General features: G+C 30.9%; 1 non-coding gene and 1 pseudogene across 1 annotated transcript; both read left to right on the forward strand.

Annotated features, from left to right (window-relative positions):
• Window positions 1-1,350: 1,350 nt before the first annotated feature.
• On the forward strand, window positions 1,351-5,441 carry LOC131171090 (probable carboxylesterase 18; annotated as a pseudogene).
• An 8,186-nt stretch (window positions 5,442-13,627) lies between these two features.
• LOC131171540 (small nucleolar RNA R71) lies at window positions 13,628-13,735 on the forward strand. The gene has a single exon (XR_009142200.1). It is a non-coding gene; the product is annotated as a small nucleolar RNA R71 (small nucleolar RNA).
• The last annotated feature ends 762 nt before the right edge of the window (window positions 13,736-14,497 follow it).

Below are 14,497 nucleotides of genomic sequence, written 5' to 3' on the forward strand. Positions count from 1 at the left end.
ATTAAAAAGAGTGGAGTTAGTGAAGTCCCATTTATTGTATAATCAATTACATTAATCAAAATTATATTAATTGTTTTAAAGAGTACAAATAACTCTGAATATCATAGAAAAATAATTTATTAAAAATTAAAAATTTTTATTTTGGCATAAAATAATGTTATCATTTTCCATTTTCGAAATTTTATTTTTTCCTAAGAATCCTTGGGCCACACTTAACAAGCCAAATTTTCTGTGGAGACAGAGATTTCACTTTCATATAAGTTGTGTTGAATGCCTAGAGGTAAGAGGACAAAAATAGAAGATAAGCCATTTTTAATGGTCTCCTATTAAATAATATTAAGGGATGAAAAATATTGTTATTTATATTCCTACAAAATTGAAAATTTGGGATCAAAATTTAATCTGAAAGTATTTATTTTATTAAAATAGAAAAAAATTATTATGGTCCTTAATTGTTTGTCCTTTATTAATAAAGAAATAATATATATATATATATAAACTTACTTTTTATATATTTTTCTTTTATTGGATTTTATATTTGAAATTTTATTTACCTATATTATTTTTAATGATTTATAATTTTAATACTATATAATGTAATTAAATTATAAAAATATATTAAAATCGTTATAATAAGAAGAAAATAAAAGATAGGAGGTTTTTAATAATATAATTCTATTATAAATTGAGAAAAACATAAATATCTTAAAAAGGAAAAAAATAATGAGGAAAATACATATAAGTAAAAGAATTGAAAATATATTAAATATAAAATTATTGGTCTATCAATAATTAATATATAAAAAAGTACGAGTGAAAAAACCAACTGTAAACAGTTATAAATACTTTTAATATATTTATAAAATTATTATTATCTAAAAAAAGTAATAATTTAAATAAATATAAATAGATTCATCCTTAGGATTGAGCTATTTTAAATAATTTCTTTCACAAAAATATTTAATTAAATCATATGTTCTATATTTTATAATCAAATCAAAACTTTAATAATTTATTTAATAATAGTTACTATCAAAATAAAATATATTTTGCAAAAAATAAAATTAAAAATATAAGTTAAGTATTATTAAGTTTATTAATATTATTTTTAGGTAAAAAATAAATCTAAATAAATTTAAAAAATTATATTATAAATAAAAATTATAATTTTAACAAAAAAAATTATCAGTTAAAAATAATGAAGATGTCATATTTGTATTGCCATGTCTTTGCAAAATTACGTGCCTGCATGTTGAAAAGTCCACAATATTTAAGTTTATATATACCTACTGACCCTTCAATCAGCTCCATATTCCAGTAAAGCATTTTATATATCCACAAGAGAGCAAAATGGCTGAAAACAACCAACAATGGCCGGACCTCCCCTGAAGTGTTAAGCTCTCCATATACATTCTCTCCTTCGCCGTTGATATCACCCGTCGCTCTGATGGCACTGTCAATCGCTTTCTCATGAGCTTTTTCGACCTTAGAACCTCTCCCTCCGAGAAACCAATCAAAGGTGGTGTAAAAACTCGTGATATCATGGTTGATAAGACTAGAAACCTCTGGTTTCGCCTCTATACCCCTACCACCACCAACATCACCACAGTTGAAGTTTCTAATGGAGCCGGCTTGCCTGTTATTTTCTTCTTCCATGGTGGTGGCTTTGCCTACTTGTCAACCAATTCAAAATTTTATGATGATTTATGCTACCGACTTGCCAGCGAACTCTCTACTTTTATTATCTCCGTCAACTACCGGTTGGCTCCAGAGCATCGTTGTCCAACCCAGTACGAAGATGGTTTTGATACTCTCAAATTCATCGACAACGGAAGACTTGATGATTTTTTAAGCAAAGCCAATCTCAAACGCTGTTTTCTCGCAGGGGATAGTGCAGGAGGCAACTTGGCACATCATATGGCACTAAAAGCAAGTGAACATGAATTTTCTACAATAAAACTCAATGGAAACATATTGATCCAACCATTTTTTGGAGGTGAAGAACGAACAGAATCTGAGTTGAGGCTTACACGAGTTCCATTTATTACGTTGGAGCGTACAGATTGGATGTGGAAGACATTCTTGCCGAAGGGTGAAAATCGGGACCATCGGATGGTGAATGTTTTTGGGCCTAATTCGGTTGACATTTCCAAAGTCGAGTTTCCGAAAACAATTATTTTTGTGGGAAGTTATGATCCTTCACAAGATTGGCAAAGAAGGTACCATGAAGGGTTGAGGAAATCCAGAAAAGAAGGGGCAAATGACAAAAAAGGTGTAATAAAAAAATACAAAATACAGAAAAATGGTGACTTTCAAACTAATTATCAAAAAGGGGTGAATTATACTGAGTTGGATGAAGTGAGTGCAGAACGCTAACTATAATAGCGTTTTTTAGGTCCGAACGCCATTCAAAATAGCGTCCGCGTCGAAAATTTGAAAGGAGAGCTGGACGCTATTCAAAATAGCGTCCAGTTCTTGTAATAATAAAAAATTAATTAAAAAAGTTTAAAGGTTGAACGCTATTTATAATAGCGTCCAATCTTTTTTTTTTAATTTTTAATAATTTTATTTTATATTTTAAATAAAATATAAATATTATTTTAATAAATAAAATAATAATAAATAATATTATATATTATAATATTTTATTATAAATATTATTTTTTAATTTAAAATTAAATTAAAATTTAATAAAATAAAAAATTAAAATTAAAAAATAAATAATTAAAAAAATTTAAGAAAAGTTGGACGCTTTTCTTTAAATTTTTAATAATTTTATTTTATATTTTAAATAAAATATAAATATTATTTTAATAAATAAAATAATAATAAATAATATTATATATTATAATATTTTATTTTTACCGTACAGCCATACGACCGGCTATGCTATATAGTAGTGAGTGTTGGGCACTGAAAGAGTCGTATGCATCTAAGATAAGAGTTGCAGAGATGAGAATGTTAAGGTGGATGAGTGGTCATACTAGACTAGATAAAGTCCGTAATGAAAGTATTAGAGAAAAGGTAAGAGTGGTGCCAATTGAAGATAAGTTGAGAGAAGGGAGATTGAGGTGGTTTGGTCATGTGAAGCGTAGACATATGGAGGCTCCAGTTAGACAAGTAGAGCACATTAGGCTAGATGATAGAAAGAAAAAAAGGGGTAAACCTAAATTGACTTGGAGGAGAGTAGTACAGCATGACTTAGAAGCATTACACATTTCTGAGGACTTAACCCAAAATCGTTCAGAGTGGAAAAAGCGAATCCATATAGCCGACCCCAAATTTTTGGGATAAAGGCTTAGTTGAGTTGAGTTGAGTTGTATTATAATATTTTATTATAAATATTATTTTTTAATTTAAAATTAAATTAAAATTTAATAAAATAAAAAATTAAAATTAAAAAATAAATAATTAAAAAAATTTAAGAAAAGTTGGACGCTTTTTTTTAAATTTTTAATACTTTTATTTTATATTTTAAATAAAATATAAATATTATTTTAATAAATAAAATAATAATAAATAATATTATATATTATAATATTTTATTATAAATATTATTTTTTAATTTAAAATTAAATTAAATTTTAATAAAATAAAAAATTAAAATTAAAAAATAAATAATTAAAAAAATTTAAGAAAAGTTGGACGCTAGCGTCCAACTTTTCTTTAAATTTTTAATAATTTTATTTTATATTTTAAATAAAATATAAATATTATTTTAATAAATAAAATTATAATATGTAATATTATATATTATAATATTTTTATTATAAATATTATTTTAATTTAATTTAAAATTAAATTAAAATTTAATAAAATAAAAAATTAAAAAATAAATAATTAAAAGAATTTAAGAAAAGTTGGACGCTGCTGTAAGTAGCGTCCAACTTTTCTTTAAATTTTTAATAATTTTATTTTATATTTTAAATAAATTAAAAATATTATTTTAATAAATAAAATTATAATATTTAATATTATATATTATAATATTTTTATTATAAATATTATTTTTTTAATTTCAAATTAAATTAAAATTTAATAAAATAAAAAATTAAAATTAAAAAAATAAATAATTAAAAAGGTTTAAAAAAAATTAGATGCAACTTATAGTCTAATTTTTTATTATTATTTTATTTTATATTTTTATTATAATTTTTTAATTTATTTAAAATATAAAATAAAATAATTAAAAATATTATAATATATATAATATTAATTATTATAATTTTATTTATTAAAATAATATTTTATTTTATTTAAAATATAAAATAAAATTATTAAAAATTTAAAGAAAAGTTGGACGCTACCTATAGTAGCGTCCAACTTTTCTTAAATTCTTTTAATTATTTATTTTTTAATTTTAATTTTTTATTTTATTAAATTTTAATTTAATTTTAAATTAAAAAATAATATTTATAATAAAATATTATAATATATAATATTATTTATTATTATTTTATTTATTAAAATAATATTTATATTTTATTTAAAATACAAAATAAAATTATTAAAAATTTAAAGAGCGTCCAATTTTTTTTAAATTTTTTTAATTATTTATTTTTTAATTTTAATTTTTTATTTTATTAAATTTTAATTTAATTTTAAATTAAAAAATAATATTTATAATAAAATATTATAATATGTAATATTATTTATTATTATTTTATTTATTAAAATAATATTTATATTTTATTTAAAATATAAAATAAAATTATTAAAAATTAAAAAAAAAAGGTTGGACGCTATTATAAATAGCGTCCAACCTTTGAACTTTTTTAATTAATTTTTTATTATTACAAGGAGAGTTGGACGCTATTTTGAATAGCGTCCAGCTCTCCTTTCAAATTTTCGACGCAGACGCTATTTTGAATAGCGTTCGGACCTAAAAAACGCTATTAGCGTCCTGCACTCACTTCATCCAACTCAGCATAATTCACCCATTTTTGGTAATTAGTTTGAAAGTCACCCTTTTTCTGTATTTTGTATTTTTGATTACACCTTTTTTGTCATTTGCCCGAAAAGGAGCATATTTGGAGGAGTTTCCTAATGCAATGCACGCATTTTATCTTTTTCCTAAGCTGCCCGAGTCTTCTTTGTTGATAAACAAAATAAGGGAGTTTATGGAGAATCGATCATTAGGGGCGGCCACCGGTTCGGTTCTGGGCCATTTCCAAGCCGGAACAAGCGGTTCGCTCCCTTCAGCCGATTTGAACTAGAATCATGGTGTAGTTTGGTTCGAACCAATTCCAATTTCAAGTAGTCTCATTTTAGTCCAGTATTCTAAAGCAATTTTGGTTTTTCATGGTCCTGGTTGGACCTGGTTCAACATGGTTCAACCTGTTTTAGGTCCAATACCGGTTTGACCTCAGTGTTTCTTTTAAAAGTAAGACATTGTTAATATTTGATACATTATTAGTTTGAAAAATAAAACAATGAATGATTTAGTTGTGAATGATTGGAAACTTATAATTTACTCTCTTTTAATGTATTGTGCACATTATTTATATTCATTATAAATACTCATGATTTAATTTTTTTTATATGAAATTTGTTATTAACTGTGCTGCAACAAGATAATAATATTACAAGTTAATTTTTGTTTATTTATGTGAATGGCACATTGTTTTGCTTTTTTTTAATAGGCAAAGTAATTTTATTAAAAAAGAAATTGAGATAAGGGAAAAGCTAACAAGAGGACAATCGGAGATCAACAGATCTTGCCCCATACATCCAACTTAAGAAACTATATATTTTCTTGGAAAAATTATACAATATGATGATTTTATTGCCGATGAAAAAAACCTCTCAAACAGGAGTAATTATATAGTAAGTCAGTGATTTCATGTAGAATGTATACATAAAATAGCAAATTACTAATAAATTAATATGTACATAAATTTAGTTATAACAAAAGAAAAAATTGCTTAGTAGTTATTTATTTTAGAGTCTATCTTTTTTATTTGCAGGATTACTTCTATCTATGTGTCAAAATTTTATTTGCTAACCATTCCATCCAGGATTCCATGTAGGATTATGATGTGTCCCAACCGCAAGTGCACGGGTCGTTCAAGTAGTATAGAAAAAGATATCGTTCCCACGAGGAGTTGTGTTAATGATTGAATTTTTGATATAAAATAAAATATGTTAAAATTGTATTTTAATCAAATTAATAAAAGAAATTTAGGAATTTGAAGCATAAGGTATGAAAATGCAAAACTAAATTTAAACAATGACTAATTTAATAATTCACAAAATAAAGAAATTGATAATAATGAAAATTAATAAAATGAGATTAAACTAAACACTCAAAAGTAAAATTCCAAGCAATAATTGATGAAAGACGATTCTGGAGTTAAGGGTTCATATTTAAGTCATTTTGGAATTTTTCCTAGCTAGCCCAATCCATGAAATTTATGGGTTTAAAGGAGATTAATTCTAAAATCCTTTGAAAACTCTTTCGAGTGAGACAAAGAGTGCCTTAATTAACTTAATCCTACTTTCGTGGAGTTAAAATTAACCAAGACCCATTAGGTTCTTTAATCAATCTATTAAAACCCTCTTAACCCTTAGTCTATTTCTAGATCTAAGTTAATTAAGTCCAATTTCTTAATTAACTATCACTTGGTTTTCTCCTTTCGGTGCTTCAACCAAGGATTAAGAACATAACTTAATGGGGCCCTTCATTAAGCATGTGAATAAACACACAAGAAATGGATTAAACCTCATAAATTCATTAAATTGGGACTAATCCAGTTCAAATCCACAAAAATAACTAAATATTACATCCCTTACTCCAGAATCAAAGTAAAAGTACTCACTATCCATAATGTTTAAAAGATATTCTGATTTAATATGGAAATAAAACTTTAATCTAAGCTAAGAAACAAAAAGCTCAACACTAGAAATGTAGGAAAAATGTAAGAAAGGAAAGGAATCCTCAAATCTGGTTGAAAATAGTGTGGGAGGTGATTGTGTCTCTTCAGTTGCTGCTGCTCCTTCTTCTCCTCTTCCTTCTCTTTCTTCCCCCCCTTTCTAAAATGGGAAATAGGGCTATTTATAGCATTTTCTGACATGGAGCCCTAAAATGGTGTGTTTTAGGAGGGATTTTCTGAGGGAATCTTCTGCCAGCTCATTAATGAAATCTTTGTGGGAGTGCATAAGTGGACTGCATAAGTCATGCAGTCCCTTATGCAATTTTCGGCTGGTTTCTGGCTCACTTATGCGAAACTGCATGACCAGGTGCATAGGTTATGCACAATTCCGTGAGATTGCATAAGGGGGCGTGAATCCGCATAAGCCATGCACTCTCCTTATGCACAATTCGGTAGGTATTGGAACAATGATTTTTCTCCTTATGCAGATCTACATGGCTTATGCGGCAAGTTATGTGTAATTTGGCCAATGCATATTTCAACTTTGAAACTTGTTTTTGACATCTTTGGCTGTAGAGATCACTCCTCAATGGCAAAATTTCTTTTTAGTCCTTCCAAAACACCATTTTTCCTACAAAATAAAGTAAAAATTACAAATTAATCCAAAATTGATAATTATGAAAAACTAACTAATTAACTAATGAAATTAGCTAAAAATGACTAATAATCAAATAAAATGGCTATGAAATTAAACTTAAATGATTATGCAAAATGTATGCATCAAATACCCCCAAACTCAAACTTTTGCTTGTCCTCAAGCAAACTTTAAAATGTGATGCAAAATTTTTAGGGGTGCCTTATCCAAAGAGCTATGAAAATTACCTATTAGAGTAACTTAACACACCTTTAGCCATACCAGCAATCCACATACCCATCCTTCAAAATAAAAAGAATTTAATGCTTATCCAAGCTTTCACCGCTTAGCCATTAAGTCAATTATCATTCAAAATCCCCAAACTAACCAATCAAAAGAGAAAGTCATGCTCAAAAGGAATTCTAGGACAATCAATAACCAAAGTGTCTCTATATAGAATGATGGAATTAAATGAATGAATGGATAATTTTCCAATCCCATAGGCAAATTCCCTACTCCTATCTCCACTAATGTAGCAAGTACTATCAAGAGATCAAAGGTCTTTTTAGGGATGTAATGGGGCCATGGGGTTCAAAATGAGGCTAAGAAGAAAGATGGGTAAAAAGGATTCAAAGCATGAGAATATTTTCAATCTTGACAACATAAGGTACATTTCTTATTTTATTATATTTTTTTCTTTTTTTTTTATTTATATGGGAGAGAGAAATATACAATGAGGATTGTCAAGTGCTAGCATAATTTACAAAACACATAAAAATGGAGGGACATTTTGATACTTTAAACTTGTATCTTGCATTTTCTTTTGATGATTGTCCCTAAAAATGCCACCCCCAAACTCATTCCTTTTAATACTTTGGGTGGATTTCTTTCAATTTGAATGACAATAATGAAAAACACATATTCTAGCACTTTTGCAAGATGACAAGCATTTCTTCTCCCTTTTATTGTATATATTTTTTTCTCTTTTCTTTTCTTTTTCTCTCTTTTTTTTTTATATGTACCTAATATTCAATTATCCTCATGAAAAGGGTTGGAGTGTTTGGTTCATTGGCTAGGTAGCAATAAGGATTTCAAGAAAAATTAGGAATAAAAAGGCTCAAAGGGATTTGCAAGGGTAAATTTTAATTAGGAAAAGGGCCAAAGGTTTAAATCAAAGAATGCCTAATCATCTCTCTTTTCAAGTACAAGCTGGTATTTCGCCTCGAAAGGTTTAGAAAATTTGTTCTAGAATTGGTGAGACATCATTTGACTACCTTATATCCAATAACTCCCTCTAAACACTTCCATCTCCAAATGACTAGTTGGGTGGCTTTTTGGCTAAGAAGATATAGGCAAGGGATAGACACTTCAAAACCTTGCACCTCTTAGGAAACTTTCAATCCACAAACCCAACTAAAGGTAAGTCAAATCACTCTCATAGGCACATTTTCAATACTCAAGGGATTTGGCAAAAGATTTTAATGCATGATGCATGATTCCTAAAAATGAGCAATGCATTAACTAAATGGAGGAAATCTATTTGTGTGCAATGTGTACAATTTCTAAGTGATGTATAATGTGTGTGTAAATGTGTTATGTATATGTATGTATGGATATATATGTAAAATATTTACAATATATGTAAATGGAATGGGATGAGATGTTCCTATACTCAAAATGTGAAAAATGTAACAAAAATGTAGCAAAAATCAAAATGTGCACCCCCAAACTCAAAATTAGACATTGTCCTCAATGTCTCAAGCAGTGTATTATAAAAACTTAAAGTAAACAGGAATTACCAGGAATTGTGAGATTTAAGAGCAAAAAGAAGGAGTTACCTGTTATAGAGCAGATGAGAATTCAAGAAATAATGGAGATGCATAAGAAGCTGCACAGGTTATGCAGAGTAAAGTGTTGTCTAGAATAAGTGCATAAGGAAGGTGCATAAGTTGTGCGGTTCTGCATGAGTGGCAATAAGGACTGCAAAGGCTATGCAAAATATTTGCATAAGGGGATTTACAGCCTGTGTAGTACATTCAAAAGCTGCTGCATGATGATGAGCAAGGAAAAATGCAAACACCAGTAAAAGCATGCAAATATATACAGAGTATGGATAAGTATGCACAAAAGGGCAGTAAAGGCAATGAAAATCAATGAAAAACTAATGTAATAGCTATCCAATAAAACTTCAAGAAAAACAGAATTCAAAACAAACTAAAATTGTTTCAACATATCTACAAAGAAAAACTCCTACAAGTTTGAACAAAAGTAAAGCAGAAACTAATCTAATTCTATTGTTTTGCCCTTGTCCAAAGATGCTGCTAAGGGGCTGGTTGCTGCTGGTTGCTGTCGAAGTGATGGTGCTGGAGGAGGTGATGGAGGTGGAGGAGGAGTTTCTTGTGGAGGGGAATCGGGGTTGGGAGGCCGCATTGCCAAGGGCGAAACTTGGAGAGGGGAGGTTTGAGGGGAATGAGGAGGCGACTCCATTGGTTGCCGATGGTGAGGATGGAGGAGATGAGGGAGAAAATGAAAAAGATATAGAGAAATTAAGGCAAATGCAGCGAAAATAGGAGTGGAGAAGAAGAGGAGAGGTAATGCTGGGAGAAATGGAAGTGGAGGGACAGTCGTGAACAGAAAAGACGGGAAGAGGAGGTGGGAAAAATGGTTGCCGAAAAGAAATTTTTATTTGAACAGGGTTTGTGTAAAACTGCATAAGTGAAAAGTGAGTGTGCATAACTTATGCACTCTCTTATGCATGTTTCGGTGGGTGATAAAAAGTGTGAAAAACTGATTATGCAAGAGTGCATAGCTTATGCGCTAACTTATGCAAGTTTTGGCCTGTTTTGGATTTCAGAGAAATAGGTCATGCGGAAGTGCATAAGTTATGCACTCTCCTTATGCAGGTCTCGGCAGGTTTTGGCTTTTGGGGAGTGTGGTTATGCAGAAGTGCATAAGTCATGCACCCTGCTTATGCACCTCTCGGCAGGTTTTGGCTTTTGGGGAGTGTGGTTATGCAGAAGTGCATAAGTCATACACCCTGCTTATGCACCTCTCGGCAGGTTTTGATTTTTGGAGAGTATGGTCATGCGGAAGTGCATAAGCTATGCACTCTCCTTATGCAGATTTCGACAGAGAGAGAAAATGCAGGATTTGAAGTCATGCAGAAGTGCATAAGTCATGCGCTCTTCTTATGCAAGTCTTGGCAGATATGAAATTTGACAAAATGTGGCTATGCAGAGTTGCATAAGTTATGCACCTCCTTATACAGTTTGCAACAGAGATGAAAATTACAATAATTGTGGTTATGCAGGAGTGCATAAGCTATGCAGTTACTTATGCACAATTCAACAAAATTGAGAGAACAAATGAAAATGATTTGCAAGTGTGAAAAATACCCTAAAATGAAGATAATTCTATGAAGCATAAACCATGAGAAATTGTCACCTAAAACACATCAATATATACAAAGTCCATCAAAATTGCATCACACAAGCTTGTAAAAGTGAATCCTGCATAAAAGGCATTTATGAATCATGCCATTTCAACTCAAATTCTGCAAATCAACATTTAGCACATTAAAACTCAATAAAATCTGGATAAAGTTGCATCTATCCATAAATGAGAATGGACTCCCCAAGTTTTGCCAAGAAAATGCAATATGTCCACCTTAAATCCCACAACCCAAATAGGCTCAAAACTGCAAAAATAACCCACTTACCACCATATTAACATTATAAGCACAAATACTTAAAAGTTATACACCCAACCTCACCAAGAACATAATTCATCTGCTGCAGACCCCCTCCTTTGCTGCAAATTTCATTTTTCTACATAAACCAAGAGCAAACCTGCACAGGTTATGCAGCAAAAATTAATTAGTTTTGGGAGAGTTGAGGGATAAAATATCAGTTAAGGGTCACTCCCCAGCAGTTCACCAGCCTTCCTCCATTGAAATACATCTACAAGGGACAAGATTCAACAATGTCAAAAATTGAATTTGGAGATTTAAGATAAAAACAAAAGCAATGTAAATAAAAGTAAATCAACAAAAAGGAAAACAAAAGAACTTGGGATGCCTCCCAAGAGGGCTAATTTATAGTCCTTAGCTGGACTCTTTTCATGTTTCATGGCGCCTGAAATTGGAATTTATTGCCTCTGTTTCCAATAGGAGCTTCAATGAATCTATACTTCATTTTCTTTCCATCATATGAGAAGATCCTTGTTGCTTTGTCTAAAAATCCAACCATTTCTTTCTTGACGACCTTTGGTGCATCTTTTTCTTTGAGAGATGGTTGCTTGACTTCACTTTTCTCCACTTGCTCAACTTGAAAGATTGGTGCCATAGGACAAGGTGGATTACTATTCAAATTTTGTGCAAATGCAGCCTCTTTTGGATTTTCATCATTGATACTCCCTTCATGGATAAGACAACTTTTAAGAGAAGCCTTTGGATAGCTCTTTCTAAAGTGCTCTTTTGCTAACTCATCAACTATATCAATTCTCAAACAAGAGTCTACATCTTCATGTTGCTTCTTTTTATCATTGCCAATGTTGAAGACTAAATGATCCTCTCCGACTCTAAAAGTAAGCTTTTCACCTTTCACGTCAATCAAAGCACCAGTTGTAGCCAGGAAAGGCCTCCCCAAAATGATTGGCATATGAGAATCCTCTTCCATGTCCAAAATGACAAAGTCAACTGGGATGTAAAATTTTCCAACCTTCAGTGGTATATTTTACAAAATCCCTTCTGGATATTTAATTGATCTGTCTGCCAACTGAAGAGAAATGTGGGTTGGCTTAAGATCTCCCATGTTAAGCTTCTCATAGATGGAGAGGGGCATAAGGCTTACACTAGCCCCTAAATCACATAAAGCTTTTACAGAACATGATTCCCCAATGTGGCATGGAATTGAAAAACTCCCTGGATCCTTGAGCTTTGGAGGAAGTTTCCTTTGGAGGATAGCACTGCATTCCTCAGTTAAGGCTACAGTCTCATAATCTTCAAGTCTTCTTTTGTTTGAGAGAATTTCTTTCAAAAACTTAGCATAAGAAGGCATTTGGGAAAGAGCATCGATAAAAGGCACATTTATATATAGCTTCTTCAAAACCTCTAAGAACTTCCCAAATTGCTTATCAAGCTTGGCTTTTTGAAATCTCTGTGGAAAGGGAAGCTGTGGCTTGTAAGGCTCTGGAGGTATATATTTCTCTTCTTTCTCTCCAACCTCCTCTTTACCTTTTCTTGCACTCCCTTTTTCACTCTTTTGTTTTTCATCTCCCTCAAAATCTTCCTCATTTTCTCTCTTTTCAACTTTTTCACTCTTCTCATTATGCACTATTTTACCACTCCTCAGTGTGATGGCATGACATTGCTCCCTTGGATTTTCTGTTTGACTAGGAAGTTTCCCCATAGAATTGGTACTTGATGAGCATGCTTGTTGTGCAATCTGATTTTCCAAAGATCCTATTGTGTGTTTGCATTTGTTCCAGCCTTGCTTTCATCTCTCTCAACTCTTCATCACGCTTAGTTTGATTAGCAAGAATTTGTTGTAATAAAGCCTCTATGGTGGAACTTTGTTCTTGCTGTCTTGGTAAAGGTGCAGGATTTGCATTCTTTTGCTGAAAACTAGGTGGTTGTTGCCTAGGTTGTTGGTATTGATGCCCTTGTTGTTGTGGTGAAAAGTTCTGAGTTGAAGCTTGATTTTGCTGATTCTCCCATGAAAAATTGGGATGATTCCTCCAAGCATATGAAGGATAATCTACTCCACAGCTTATTGTTCCTTCTGCATAAGTAACTTGTTGAGAACTTCCAGAACATGATGATGAACTGACTAGCATACTTAAATCCTCCATTTTCTTAGCAAGGACATTAGTGAGTGCATCAAATTTGGCATTGATCATGTTGAATGGATCAAGCTCATACATTCTAGCAACTTGCCTTTTTTGAGTTGGAGTTGACCCTCTTGGACTACTCCATAGATGACTGTTCTTTGCTATTTTCTCTAATAACTCATAAGCTTCATCTTCATGCTTAATGATGAATTCCTCCGCTTGAGCATCAATGATTCCTCTGATAGCAGGAGTGACATTTGTGTAAAAATTCTGGTTTATCATCCATTTAGGAATGGCATGATGAGGACATTGTCTCTCCAATTCCTTCCATCTCATCCATGACTCATAAAGAGTCTCATCTTCTCTTGGTCTAAAAGCAATCATTTGATTCCTCAACTCTTGAGTTTTTCCAGGTGGAAAGTATTGGGCAAGAAATGCATCGTTGAGTCGCTCCCAATTTGTAATTGAGTTGTGAGGTAAAGAATCAAGCCAATCCAATGCTCTATCTTTCAAAGAGAATGGAAACAATTTTAGCCTTGCTGCATCATCAGATACTCCTGGTTGCTTTTGCATGTCACAGATCATAACAAACTTCTTAAGATGAGTATGAGGATTTTCTGAAAGATGACCTCCGAATTGAGAATTCTGAATCATTTGTAGTACTCCAAAATCCATCTTGTAACTATTTGCATCAATTCTTGGTCTTGCTATACTCTCTCTTAAATCATCAAAATGAGGAAATGCGTGATCCATCATACTTCCCTTAGGCACATTAGCATTTACAACTTCTTCACCATGAGCTGCATTTTCATTGTTTCGATCATTTTCAACATTATCACCACCGATTCCAACTCTTTCTTCAGCCATTTCTTGTTCAATTTTAGCTGCTCTCAAAGCTTCTTTTCTTTTTCTGGTTTCTTTCTTGTTGGCTTTACAAAACTTCTCAATTTCAGGGTTGAACAATAAGGATGTGTCACTTGTGCTTCTAGCTCTTCTCATAAAAGATTAAAAGTACCTGAAAAAGAACAAACAAACACAAAATGAAAAGATAACAAAGATAAAACTATAAACAACTAAAATAATCAAGAATTCAATCTTAAACAAACAACTCCCCGGCAACGGCGCCAAAAACTTGATGTGTCCCAACCGCAAGTGCACGGGT

The sequence above is a fragment of the Hevea brasiliensis genome, chromosome 12, assembly GCF_030052815.1.
Source record: "Hevea brasiliensis isolate MT/VB/25A 57/8 chromosome 12, ASM3005281v1, whole genome shotgun sequence".
NCBI classification, from domain to species: Eukaryota; Viridiplantae; Streptophyta; class Magnoliopsida; order Malpighiales; family Euphorbiaceae; genus Hevea; species Hevea brasiliensis.